Source organism: Canis lupus, chromosome 2 (assembly GCF_048164855.1).
Source record: "Canis lupus baileyi chromosome 2, mCanLup2.hap1, whole genome shotgun sequence".
NCBI lineage: Eukaryota > Metazoa > Chordata > Mammalia > Carnivora > Canidae > Canis > Canis lupus.
In genome coordinates, this window is record NC_132839.1 from 28,831,398 (window position 1) to 28,843,728 (window position 12,331).

Here is a 12,331-nt window from a genome sequence, read left to right on the forward strand (position 1 = left end):
AGGAAGAGCACGCAAGAACATTTTGATGTGGAACAATAGCTTCCATTTCAACAGAGGCAGAGAAGGAAATTACTGTAGCAAATGATGAATTAATAGAAATTTAGTTTTTGAAAATGATGGGCATTCGAGATATAACTGAGAAAGTAGAAAAGACCTTTTTGTGGTGATAACTGTCAAATTTAAAATGGGAAAAAAAAATCTAAGGATGATAGGTGCATATATTGTGATTTAAATAACGTAATGTTTCGGCTGCCCGGCAAGAATGAGGAATGTTCCCCAATGCTTTTTCGACCATTAAAGCAACGGAGGGTCTGAGGAGCTAATAGTTTATGCATCAGCTGTACCCTGATGATAGAGTATTGGAGAGAAGAGCAGGTGCAGAGCGAGCGCGGCGGTGGCTGCAGGGGGTAGATGTAGTGGTGAGTACTAGGCGCTAGGGGGCGGAATCAGGGCCCTGACGGTAAAAGCTCAAAGCAGACATTCTCAATTCACCGGCCCAAATTTAGCAAAACTTACGATTTTAAACCATTAGCATTTAATTTAAAATGAGTTGTGAATTTTTAGTAGATAATGTAAACACATGTCAAATTTTAAAAAGTCTCTCCCCAGCTGATCAAGTCCTCCCTGGAGGAAACCACTATTCCCTACTCTTCCAGAGGAAGAGTATGCCTATCTAGGCCTATCTAAGTGTATACATGTATAGATACGGATTTGTATTTAAATGTAGGAAATTTTAGTTATTTAAACACTTGTCTACCTCTGCCTTTTCCAAAATGATTTATGGGCAATTGTTGGAATATTTTTTGTATTCTCCACAGCTTCCCTGTTATCCTACCTTCGCACCCCCATCCCAATTAGGGCCATTCAAAAGAATTCAGTCACCTAGTATTTCCAAAATAGATAATAATGACCCTATTTCATTGAGTGTTTACTATATGCCAGGCACTATATTAGGCCTTTTACATACATGGTATTATTTACCCCTCACAACCCTGTGAGGTAGATATCTCCGCTTTGTACAAAGAACTATGAAGTCAGAAAGCTAGCGCATACTGGAAAAAAAAAAAAAAAGCAAGCTAGAGCAGTTAGCAGTATGACTTCTAAGGTTCCTTTGCCCCATTCCCAAAGGACTAAGTTCACTGGCTACCACCTGGGGAGTGAGTTCTGGAATAGCTTGTTTGGGAGGCTGCCCATGTATCTGTTCTCTGCTAGAGCAATGAGATGACAAGGGTCATAACACAGAAGTCTTTAGCCTCTTATGAAGCTGTTTGGGGTTAAAAATAAATCCTGAATGGAAGAGGGAGGGTTAGAGCTGGAGATCCATCCTGAATCTTCAGTTTTATAACCTTCAAACGGAGGTTGTCATTCTGTCTTCTGCTGGTGCTTTGCTCTTCTTAAAACTCCACTTATTCATTCAACAAACCTTTATTTATTTTTTTAAGATTTTCTTTATTTATTCATGAGAGACACACAGAAAGAGAGGCAGAGACACAGTCTCTTTATTCATGAGAGACACAGAGGGAGAAGCAGGCTCCATGCCCTGGGCTGAAGGCAGTGCTAAACCGCAGAGCCATCCCTGCTGCCCTAAATAAACCTTTAAATGTTTCATTCATACAATGTTTCAAACACCATGCTTGCTGTAGGAGGTAAAGGTATTTCCTTCTTTTTTTTTTTTTTTTTTTTTTACAAGGGGGGATAGACACCCTCTCATGCAAGAGTTAAAATGTCCCCTGTATCAATATGTAGATGGGAAAATGTCAGGACTTTTCATATTCCATTCAATTGGGATCATCTCTAAAATGAAACTGGCTTTTCACAGATTTTTTTAGACTGAAAACGTTGCCTTTAGCCTTGGAACCTTTCAAGATGTTTTGTGTTTTAACACCATGTGGAGCAGTGTTTATCAGCTGGTGGGAACCTCTGTGTTTCCTTTGGCAAGGCCAGTGTTTTTAGAAAATGCGAATTCCTTTATGTGGGGCCTTCCCATTTGCCAGTCTGCCCCACATCCAGTTGTCCCACACTCTTCGGGTTCATATAATTCCCTTGTCTTGAAGGTATTTGAGTTTTCAACTCCTGCTGTAAATAGAAGGTAGAGTTGGGATTATCATTATTATTTTTTTAAGATTTTATTTATTTATTCATGAGAGACACACAGAGAGAGGCTGAGACACAGGCAGAGGGAGAAGCAGGCTCCGTGCAGGGAGCCCGATGCGGGACTCGATCCCAGGACCCCGGGATCATGACCTGAGCCGAAGGCAGACGCTCAACCACTGAGCCACCCAGGTGTCCCTAGAGTTGGGATAATTAAAGACACATGAGATGTTCTTGGGTTTGAATTCTCCCAAATCGCCCTCACATTGAAGATTTTACTTTCATTTATATTTTTCTGTTGCCAGGAACCCCAGCTATTTTTGGTTGCCGCTGCCCAGGATCAAAATAAAGGGATGGCGGTGGTGGGCTTTGCCTCGGCAAGCTTCTTCCCTGGGTGCCCGGCCTTTCCTCTTGATCATTTCGGGGAGTACTCTGTTCCCCCTGCCCGTGCTCAGCATACAGATCACCTCACACAATTATACCCGCTCCGAAGAGCCTTGGTTTATTCATATGTAAAGTTCAAGTTGGAACTGGGTGACTTTTCAGATTTCTTTTTCAATTGGCTTGGCATAAACCTCGCCTGGCATGCACTACCGGGTAAAATGGCCTTTTCCCAGGGTGCTCACTTTGCCTTCCCCTAGGGGTCATCAAGCACCCAATGAGGTTGGCTGGGAGAGGGCCTCTGGCTCTTGTTCATGACTCCAGCTTTAGCCTATTCCTACATCCTGGAGATGCAGCACAGTGTTTTGCTTGTTTTTTTCCTGGACTCTTCTTCAGGGCTTCCTTCCAATGCAGGTAAAAATGTTCGTCTCCGAGCTCGCAGACCTGCCAGCTTGTACAGAGTCTCCGGGTTCCACAGAAGGGTCCTCCAGCCAGGGCTCCGGGAACTGTGGGCACGCCCAGTTTCCCACGCTATCCTTCCAGCATCGTACTTGCAACCTGAATTTTCCTTCTAGCTCTGAAATATTCTCTCTTCTCTTCAGTTTTTCCTTTAATACTTTCTGACAGGGTAATGAGCCTGTCCTCTGCAGTCATGGGTCCCCTTGCTGCTTCTTCTTCTTCTTCTTCTTCTTCTTCTTCTTTTTTTTTTTTTAAGATTTATTTATTTGTGACAGAGACAGAGAGAGACAGAGAGAGACAGAGACACAGGAGGAGGGAGAAGCAGGCTCCATGCCAGGAGCCCGACGTGGGACTTGATCCTGGGACTCCAGGATCGCGCCCTGGGCCAAAGGCAGGCGCTAAACCGCTGAGCCACCCAGGGACACCCCCCCCCCTTTTTAAAAAAGATTTATTTATTTGTGAGAGAGAGAGAGAGAATGAGAGAGCCCTTGCTTCTTTTCTTAAAAACAAAACCAAACCCCAAACCTGGATAACTCTAACTTGATGAGCACTTACCCTGTGGAGTAGCTGGGTTAAGTGCTTCGGAGGCATTACGTGACCTTTACAGTAACCCCAGGAGTTAGGACTTGGCCATCCCCATTTTACTGATGACCATATTGGGGCCCACAAAGTAAATGCTAACTTTCCCTGGATCATGTCAATAAGAAGCATGGGGGCTGGGAGGAGAATTTTGGCCGGGGCAGAATGAAGCCAAAGATCCCACTCTCCAGAGCGACTTTAAGCTTCCTTTTCAGTAAGTGAAATAGTAAGCTATTTTTCTGAAAAACTTCTCAACTCTTTATAACCTCATCTAATTCATGCCTCTCCCAGCCTCCCACCAGTAGACACTGGCTTGGCCCAACACAGAGGTCCTTTTCTTGGTCAGAAGTTCAGACTCACTGGATGCAGTTTGTTACCCACAGCAAACAGTCTGGCTGTGCAGGTTATCAGCCACAAAGACACCATGACTCTAGGATTGTGTGCAACCCCCGGGGTTGATCAGTCATTTGGAAACTTTGTTTTAAATGGGTATCAGAGCAGAAAAGCCATGATTGCCTGAGATGAAGGAAGACATCTATTGCCTCCTTGAATGGAACAATGTGGAGTAAAGGCCACAGATCCCCTTTCCCGAGGAGCCGCCACATGATGTCAACTCTTGAATGTAGCTCCTCATTTCCATGCCATGTCCTGGTTGAGAACCTGAGAGGAAATCGCACCGGGTTGCAGGGTATGTGTTATGAGAGCAGAAAAAAGAGACGCAGACATATGGGAGGAAAAGATCATAGGGGCTCTGGGAACATCTGGGTGTGGTGCTGTGAGATGTGGTGCTCAGCCCAGGGAAGGTTAGACGTGAGCACCTCGCTGAGGACCTTACACTGATGGGAAGCTCACTACTCGGCTGAACCAAAGACTCCTCTTCCTCCCTTTTATTCTCACGAAAAACCTTGCTATTTTCTCATTTCTGTGTCCTTTTGGCTTGCACATAATTGCTTGACCAGTCAGCTGCATCTTAAAGGGGATTTAGGAAGGGCTTTTAGGCTGGTGATGATCTTTATCCACGTAAAACATTTCTTTGCAGTCAGCTGGTACTTGACTTTGGTGTATGTTAAGATTATTACCAGTATACAGCCCTCAGTTGATTCAGAAAAATAATAACATTTTTCTAAATAGCAAAATTGGCATCACCCATCAGGTTCTGAACCTTAAGGATATTGGAACATATATATTTTCAACTTAACATATGAATATATTAAGAACCCCAAAGAGGGCATCCATAAAAAATAAGGTTCTGACTTCACCTCTCCACTTCAACTTTTTAATAACTTACCAGTTTAAAGAATTTTTGACAAAATATGGTACTTCCAGAAATCTTCCAATGATGCTAGTATAGGTGCACCAGAATAGATGAAATGAAAAATATAGATGTTGGGAGGGCATGAGGAGAGACTAGAACTCTTATTGCTGTTGCCATTATCAAAGATACTGGCCAAACAACTACTTAGAAAAAAATGTTTGGCCGGTACCTTTTAGAGCTGCACTTACCTATATCAAGCATTTCCACTGCTGGGAGAAGCGTGTAAGCTTTCCTCCAAAGACATGTACATGTTCACAGCAGCTCATTCATAAACGGCCCAAACTGAAACGTACCCAAACACCCATGAGTGATAGAAGAGTGAGTTGTGACATGGTTACACAATGGAATGCTGTATCCAATGCAAATAATTCACTTATAACTGACTACATGCAGCAATATGGTTGAAGCTCACAGTGTTGAGTTAGAGAAGCCAGACACAAAAGGGCAATACTGTAAGATTACATTAATATAATGTTCAAAACCAGGAAAAACTAAGGTATCCTCTTAGAAGGCATAGTTGATTACCCTCAGGGAAGGGGAGAGTGATGAGAAGGGAATGGGGTGCTTTTGGGATGCTGGTAATAGTCCATTTTTTAAATCTTAGTGCCATGCACATAAGTGTGTTCAGCTTGCGAATGTTCACTAAGCTGTACACTCATAGCATATGTACTGTGTTTTGTATGTACCTCACGCTCTAATAAAAAAATTAAAAACAAAAGTAAAAACATAAAACAGCTTCTTGGGTTTTTGTGTATCCCACATAAAGTCCAATAAACTAAATAAACTAAAAAATCTAAAATAAACCAGTCTAGGTTTTGAATATAGTCATTTTACTGGTGGTAGGGAATGATTCGGCAGACAGAATGAACTCTAATCATTTTCTTATTATAAAAGTAATCCATTTTGAAAAATAAATCCAGTACCTAATATATATAAATGGTACCCAAAATTCAAAAGGTCATTAATTGTTAATGAGATGAACTGTATTAGCATGATCTAGAATAAACAATAAAAAGAAAAAATTAAAACGCTATTTCAGGGTGTCAGTTTCACTTTATTTTTAAATGATTGTTAGATCAGCATTGCATAATGTATAGAAGATCCATTTTCTAAGTTAATGTCATTTTAATTAATAGGTTAATTAAAATAGGTCAGAGATATTCACTTGGCCCAAAGTTCAAAAGGGCATCCTGTCCCGCAGGTACCGGATTCCAGTCTACCAATGTTCCTGCTCTGTTGTGGCCGTTCAGAAATATTTTATGCACATACAACAAATACATATAAACATGTTTGCCCTTCATTTAACCAACTAGTCATGCACCATAGACAGTCTTTATTTTGCTTGCTTTTTTCCCCCTTAGCATAACTTCTCAATCATTTCACATTAATAGACAGGGAGCTCCCTCTTTTTTTAATGGCTTAATATTTTATTGTATAATGTAGCAGGATTTATTTAGCCTGTCCATTTTGATGAGTAGTAACCTTATTTCCATGCTTTACCACTTCGGATAAAACTGAAATGAACAGCTTTCTACCTATGTTATTTCATACCTTTGAATAAATATCTATCTAGTAAATCTAGAAGACTAGTTAACTTTGTATTTACAAACAAACTTTGTTTTCGTCATGTAATCATTTTTGTTTTGAGCTTAAAACAATCAAAAGTGAGTTCCAGAGTTCTGAGTCATAAGAGTTTTCAGGTAGAAGAGATTTATTGACCCATGCACTCATTAATTCCATCAACAAATAATTATTGAGTCCTACTTTATTCTCCTGGGTGCACAAAAGAGACAACATTTCCTGCTGCCCTGGCATTTGCATCCTGGTGTGTGTGTGTGTGTGTGTGTGTGTGTGTGTGTGTGTGGCAGAGGGAGGGTGGGGAGAGGAGACAACACATAAAATGGCTCAGTTATATATATATGTCAGGAAAGGTTAATAATGCTCTGGAGAAAATTACAGCAAGGATGGGGAGTTGGTCATTCCAGGAAGGGTGTCGCAGCTTTAAACAGGGCCAACAGGCCTCTGTTAGGACTTGGCTCCCCACAGGAGCTGGGAGCCGTTGGAGGAGTTTTCCTACCGTTATGTTTTTCCTTTCTTTTTGAAAAATATGATTTTTATTTTGAAATAGTTTTAGGTCTATAGAAAAGGTGCAAAGATAGCACAGATAGCTCATCTTCTCACCCTCATCAGAGAAGTCCTAACATAAGCACCTAGCCCTTGATAACTTAGCTGCGAGGATTTCTAAAAGAAGGCTGCCTCTCCCACTTTGTGTCTCCTGAAGGTATTACCTACATCACTGTGGTGCTTCTCTTAAGACTGGGAAACCAATATTAGGAAACTCCTGTTAACTAAACCCCAGACTAAAAAAAGAGTTTTCTCTAGTTTTCCATGAATGTCCTTTCTCTGTCCCAGAACCTGATCCAGGATACCACATAGCATTTAGTTCTTAATGTCTCCTTTAGGTCCTCTCATCTGTGACTGTTTCTCCATGTTTCCATGTTTTTCATGACCTTGACAATTTGGGGGAGTATGGATCAGGTATTTTGTAGGATGTCCCTCAGGCTAGATTTGTCTGATGTTTTCTTTATGGCTAGACTAGGGCGATGGATCTGGGGAAAGAATACTAAAGAAGTGAGGGCCCTTCTCCTTACATCGTATCAGGGCTGCCTGATACCTGCTGACCTTACCTGCTGACGTGAGGCTAACCTGGTCATTGGTTCAAGTGGGTCTGCTAGATTTCTCCACTATCACTTCCTATTTTCCCCTTCCTATTCTTTATTCTCTGGAAGCCTGTCACCAAGTACTGCCCACACCTCAACTGACATTCATTTTAGAAGCCCTGCCCTTGCTCCTGGCTGGCGCTGGATTGTCAACAGGACAGGGGCAAAAGCAACTTACCAGGTAGAGTTGATGGGGTCACCATCAACTAGTGCACCACGGAGGAGGCAATGACTGGCTTCCATTCTAAACTGGGGAGCCCATTCTGAGCTGGGGAGCCCTGAGCCCTGTAGGGATATGAGAAAACATAAGGATGTAGCAATAGACCACCTGAAATCATTCCCTTCTTGCCTCTCAGGGCTGGGCTTGGGCTTTATGTTGTTCCCTTTGCATGCTACCCGAAAAAGATTTTGGCTGTAGATGGGAGAAAGGGAAGTTTGGTTTACTCACTGAATTAGATAATTTATATATAGTGCAGGGATATAGGGGTTCCAAATACATGGTACTTTGGCACTTGCTATTATTTTCAGTTGTACAACAATTATTAATGGAAAGTCTATTATCTATTTCTAGATGTAAGTAAGTAATCATTGTTAGATGAAACCATAGCATAATACCTGGTTCTCAAATAAATATTTGTTGAATCAGCCAGAAGAAATTAGGCAGCAGGTGATAGAGAGAAGAATGGCCACTCTCACCAGTGACCTGGGCAGGGCCTCCAGAGCTCCTCCTCTCCTCCTTTCAGGGCTGTCTCTTAGCATTTCCTCTCTTCCTTCTCTTTTTCCTTCAAACAGCTGCTTCCTAGGGATAATCCCTTCACCATCATCCCATGCTGGGTCAGGTGGTTCTGTGGTTAGTTTGTTATGCCACAGAGGGCCAAAAGCCCTCAAGAAGTTAAATCTAGAAACAGCTCACCTATCTAGTCTTATTTCCTTCTGAAATAAAATGAATGTGATCTTGCTTCTTCACTTTTGAGTGTCCAAAAGTAGTCTTCTGGAGGTGACAAAAGAGTTATTCTTTTTTATCTTGCCAAGTCTGCTTTCAGAAATCCCCATAGTTAAGTTTTTTTTTCCCCCATAGTTAAGTTTTAAAAAGCCAGGTGCTTGGGCACCTGGCTGGCTCAGTTAGTTAAACCTTTGACTCTTGATTTTGGCTCAAGTCATGACCTCAGGGGTGTGAGGTCGAGCCCTATGGTGGGCTCCATGCCCAACAGATATCCTGGATTCTGCTTAAGATTCTCTCTCTCTCTCCCTTCTTCTGCAACCTGCTCCCCCAGCACTCACTCTAAATACATAAATACATACATACATAAATAGCCAGGTGCTTGTATTAGGCCCTCTACAGTTGGCCCTATACAGTTTCAAAGCTGAAACTGTGCTCTGCTCTGTTGTTCTCCTACCTGCAGTGGGCTTCTTGCCCTTGTATTGTTGGTTCTTCTTTAAGATTCAGATCACATTTTTCCTTGGTCAATCCTTCTGCGACCACTCCTTCCCACTTCACCCAGAGTAGGAACTTGGTGCTGGCTTAGGAGCCCAATCACATTCCCAAGTAGGAAAATGTGTTTCAAGTTTAAAAATATTTATAAATTTGTAAACATATTTTAGAACACAACTACAAGTTGTTTATATCTTTAAAAATTGGTAAGCTATAAAATATAAAAGAAATTAATATAAAATTAAGATCATATGTTTTTATTTGGTTTCTTGAAATATGGTTTTGGATTTAGGTATTTATCTGAGACATGACTTGAGGCAGCCTGAATGAAGAAGTGGGAAAAGTCCGGCAGCCTGTGTGGCTCAGTGGTTTAGTGCTGCCTTCGGCCCAGGGAGTGATCCTGGAGAGCCAAGGATCGAGTCCCACGTCGGGTTCCCTGCATGGAGCCTGCTTCTCCCTCTGCCTGTGTCTCTGCTTCTCTCTCTCTCATGAATAAATAAGTAAAATCTTAAAAAAAATAAGTGGGAAGAGTAAGACAGGGAAGAAGTAAGGTCCATATGTGGTGTCCTATAAAGGCTGCTAGCTATAAGTGATGGGGTTGCATTGCCTCTTCTGTAGGACCATCTGAGAATCATCCAGAATATTTATTGGGATTATCTAATTGGAAGAACAATATGCTGGAGCATTAATCTACTGGATCTGTTCTCCATTAATTGGGGGTTACTTTGAGAATGTCAACTCCCTTACATTTCTGGTCATTCACCTGCACAGGTGAGGGCCCTGGGCCACCAGCAGGATGACTGGGGTGGCTCTAGAGAAGGGTGCTACTGGTGCCAGGTGGCTTTGAGCTGCAGGTGAATTTTGGTCAGAGGTGTGGAGGTAATGGGACACGGGGCCCTGGAGCTGCCTGTTGTAGTCATGTGAGGAATTGAGTACACAGCATGGTAGGCACTGCTGTGGCTTGGAATTCTGGTCTGGCTCTCCTTAAATAGGGGAACTGGTTCTGGGTGCTTATTACTATTAACTTATTGTACAAGTCCCCAAATTTGATTGCATAACAACTCTGTGAGCTACTCCAGGCAGATATTATTCTCTTGAGTCTTTTTTAAAATTGTGGTAAGATAAACATAGCACAAAATTTGCCATTTTAATCATTTCCATGTGTATAGTTCAGTGGCATTAAGTACACTTACATTATTATGTAACCATCACCACCCTCCATTTCTAGAAATTTTTTAGTCTTCCCAAACTGAAATTCTATACCCATTAAACAGTAACTCCCCATTCTGCTCTTCCTCCATTTCCTGTAATCACCCTTCTTTCTGTCTCTATGAATTTGACTACTTTGTGTACCCCATATAAGTAGAATCCTACAGTATTTGTCCTTTTCCAACTATGCTTATTTCATGTAGCATAATGTCTTCAAGGTTCATTCATATTATAACATGTGTTAGAATCCCCTTCCTTTTTCAAGCTGAATAGTATTCCATTGTGTGTACACACCACATTTTGCTTATCTACCCATCTGTTGATTTTTGCTTGGATTACTTTTACTTTTTTTTTTTACTTTTACTTTTTGAATATTGTGAATAATGCTGCTATGAACACAAGTATACAAATATCTGAGTGTCTGCTTTCACTTTTTTTAGGCATACATCTACAAGTGGAGTCATATGATAATTCTATCTTTAATTTTGTAAGGAGCCACTATCCTGTTTTCCACAGTGGCTGTACCATTTTACTTTCCCACCAAGAGTGCTCAAGTGTTCCAATTTCACCACATCCTTGTCAATACTTGTTATTTCTAATGGGTGTCAGTTGATATTTCCTTGTGATTTTGATTTGCATTTCCCTAATGATTAGTGATGTTGGGCATCTTTCCATGTGCTTGTTGGCCATTTGTGTATCTTCTTTGGAGAAATATCTAATCAAGTCCTTTGTCCATTTTTTAGATTTGGTTGTTTTTTGTTGTTGTTTTGAGTTCTTTAAACTCTGCAGGATGGATGCCCACGTGGCTCAGTGGTTGAGCGTCTGCTTTTGGCTCAGGGTGACATCCTGGAGACCTGGGATCGAGTCCCATATCGGGCTCCCTGGATGGAGTCTGCTTCCCCCTCTGTCTATGTCTCTGCTTCTCTCTCTCTCTGTCTCTCATGAATAAATAAATAAAATCTTAAAGAAAAACTCTGTAGCAGTTCTTTATATATTCTGGATATTAAACCTTAATCAGATATATAATTTAGAAATATTTTCTCCCATTCCATTGTTTACCTTTTTCCCTCTTTTGTTTCTTTTTAAGATGTTGGGGCTTAGAGTGATTTGGTGACTTGTAAGAAACACAATATCATATTGGAGCCACTGGGATTTGAGCCTGGGTCTTGTACTTTTTTCTAGTCCCCTTTTTCACGGTCTCACTCCACTTTCTAACATTTGGTCACATCAACATAAAAAGTGGTTTGTCCTGTATAGGCAAAATACCAAGTAATAACATTTTAACTGGTCCTTTGGATGACCCCGGCTCTTGCTGTTCTCCCCAATTAGTCCTCCTCTCCCATCATCTAGTGCTGATGCTACAGAATACACCTGCGTGACTTTAGTTATCTTAATTGGCTAATTAACTAATTAAATTTATTGTTTTCATCGTATCCACCTTAAAATGCTCTATTCTGCTCCTTAAAATGTTTTTAGGAATCAGAACATGTTTTCCAAAGGCTATTTTTTTTACTTTAATAACTGCTTGATGTGTTACAATGAAGACAGCTGATGGGTTTTTCAAGCACATTTTACAGAAGAGACTTTTATTAGATGGAGCAAGTTTCCATCTATTCCAAATTAGTCCTAAAGCATTGATGCTAATAAATGCAGGCCAGTGCTGAGTAGAGTGCCTGACACAAAGTAGGTCTCCAATAAACATTTGTCAAATGAATCCCACGATGCCACAATCAGGGGGGGAGGATTTATAGGAAAAGCAAGCTCAATTGTTTGATTTAGCAAGGGAAAAGAAGCAATATTTTCTATGTTATGGCCTCTGTGGAAATTGGTTTTATTTGTCTCATTCTTCACGCCTGAGGCTTCAGTACACAGCATACTCGGGAGGGGGCAGGAATAAATCTCTGCAGAGGAACACAGCAAGCTGGAGTGCCTGTCTGGCTGGATGTTGCAGGGAGCCTAGTAGCAGGCCCTTTTGATCAAAGCATGCTGCTTCCCCACTGTATTGTGGGAGGCTCTGAAAAAGGATTCTTGAAAAAAACGAGGAAACTATTTGGACTTTCAACATGACTTATTTTCAACAAAGACCTTTTGAATAAATCACTAAACTTTCTTGGGCCTCTGTGTCCTCTCAGAAGCAATAGTGGA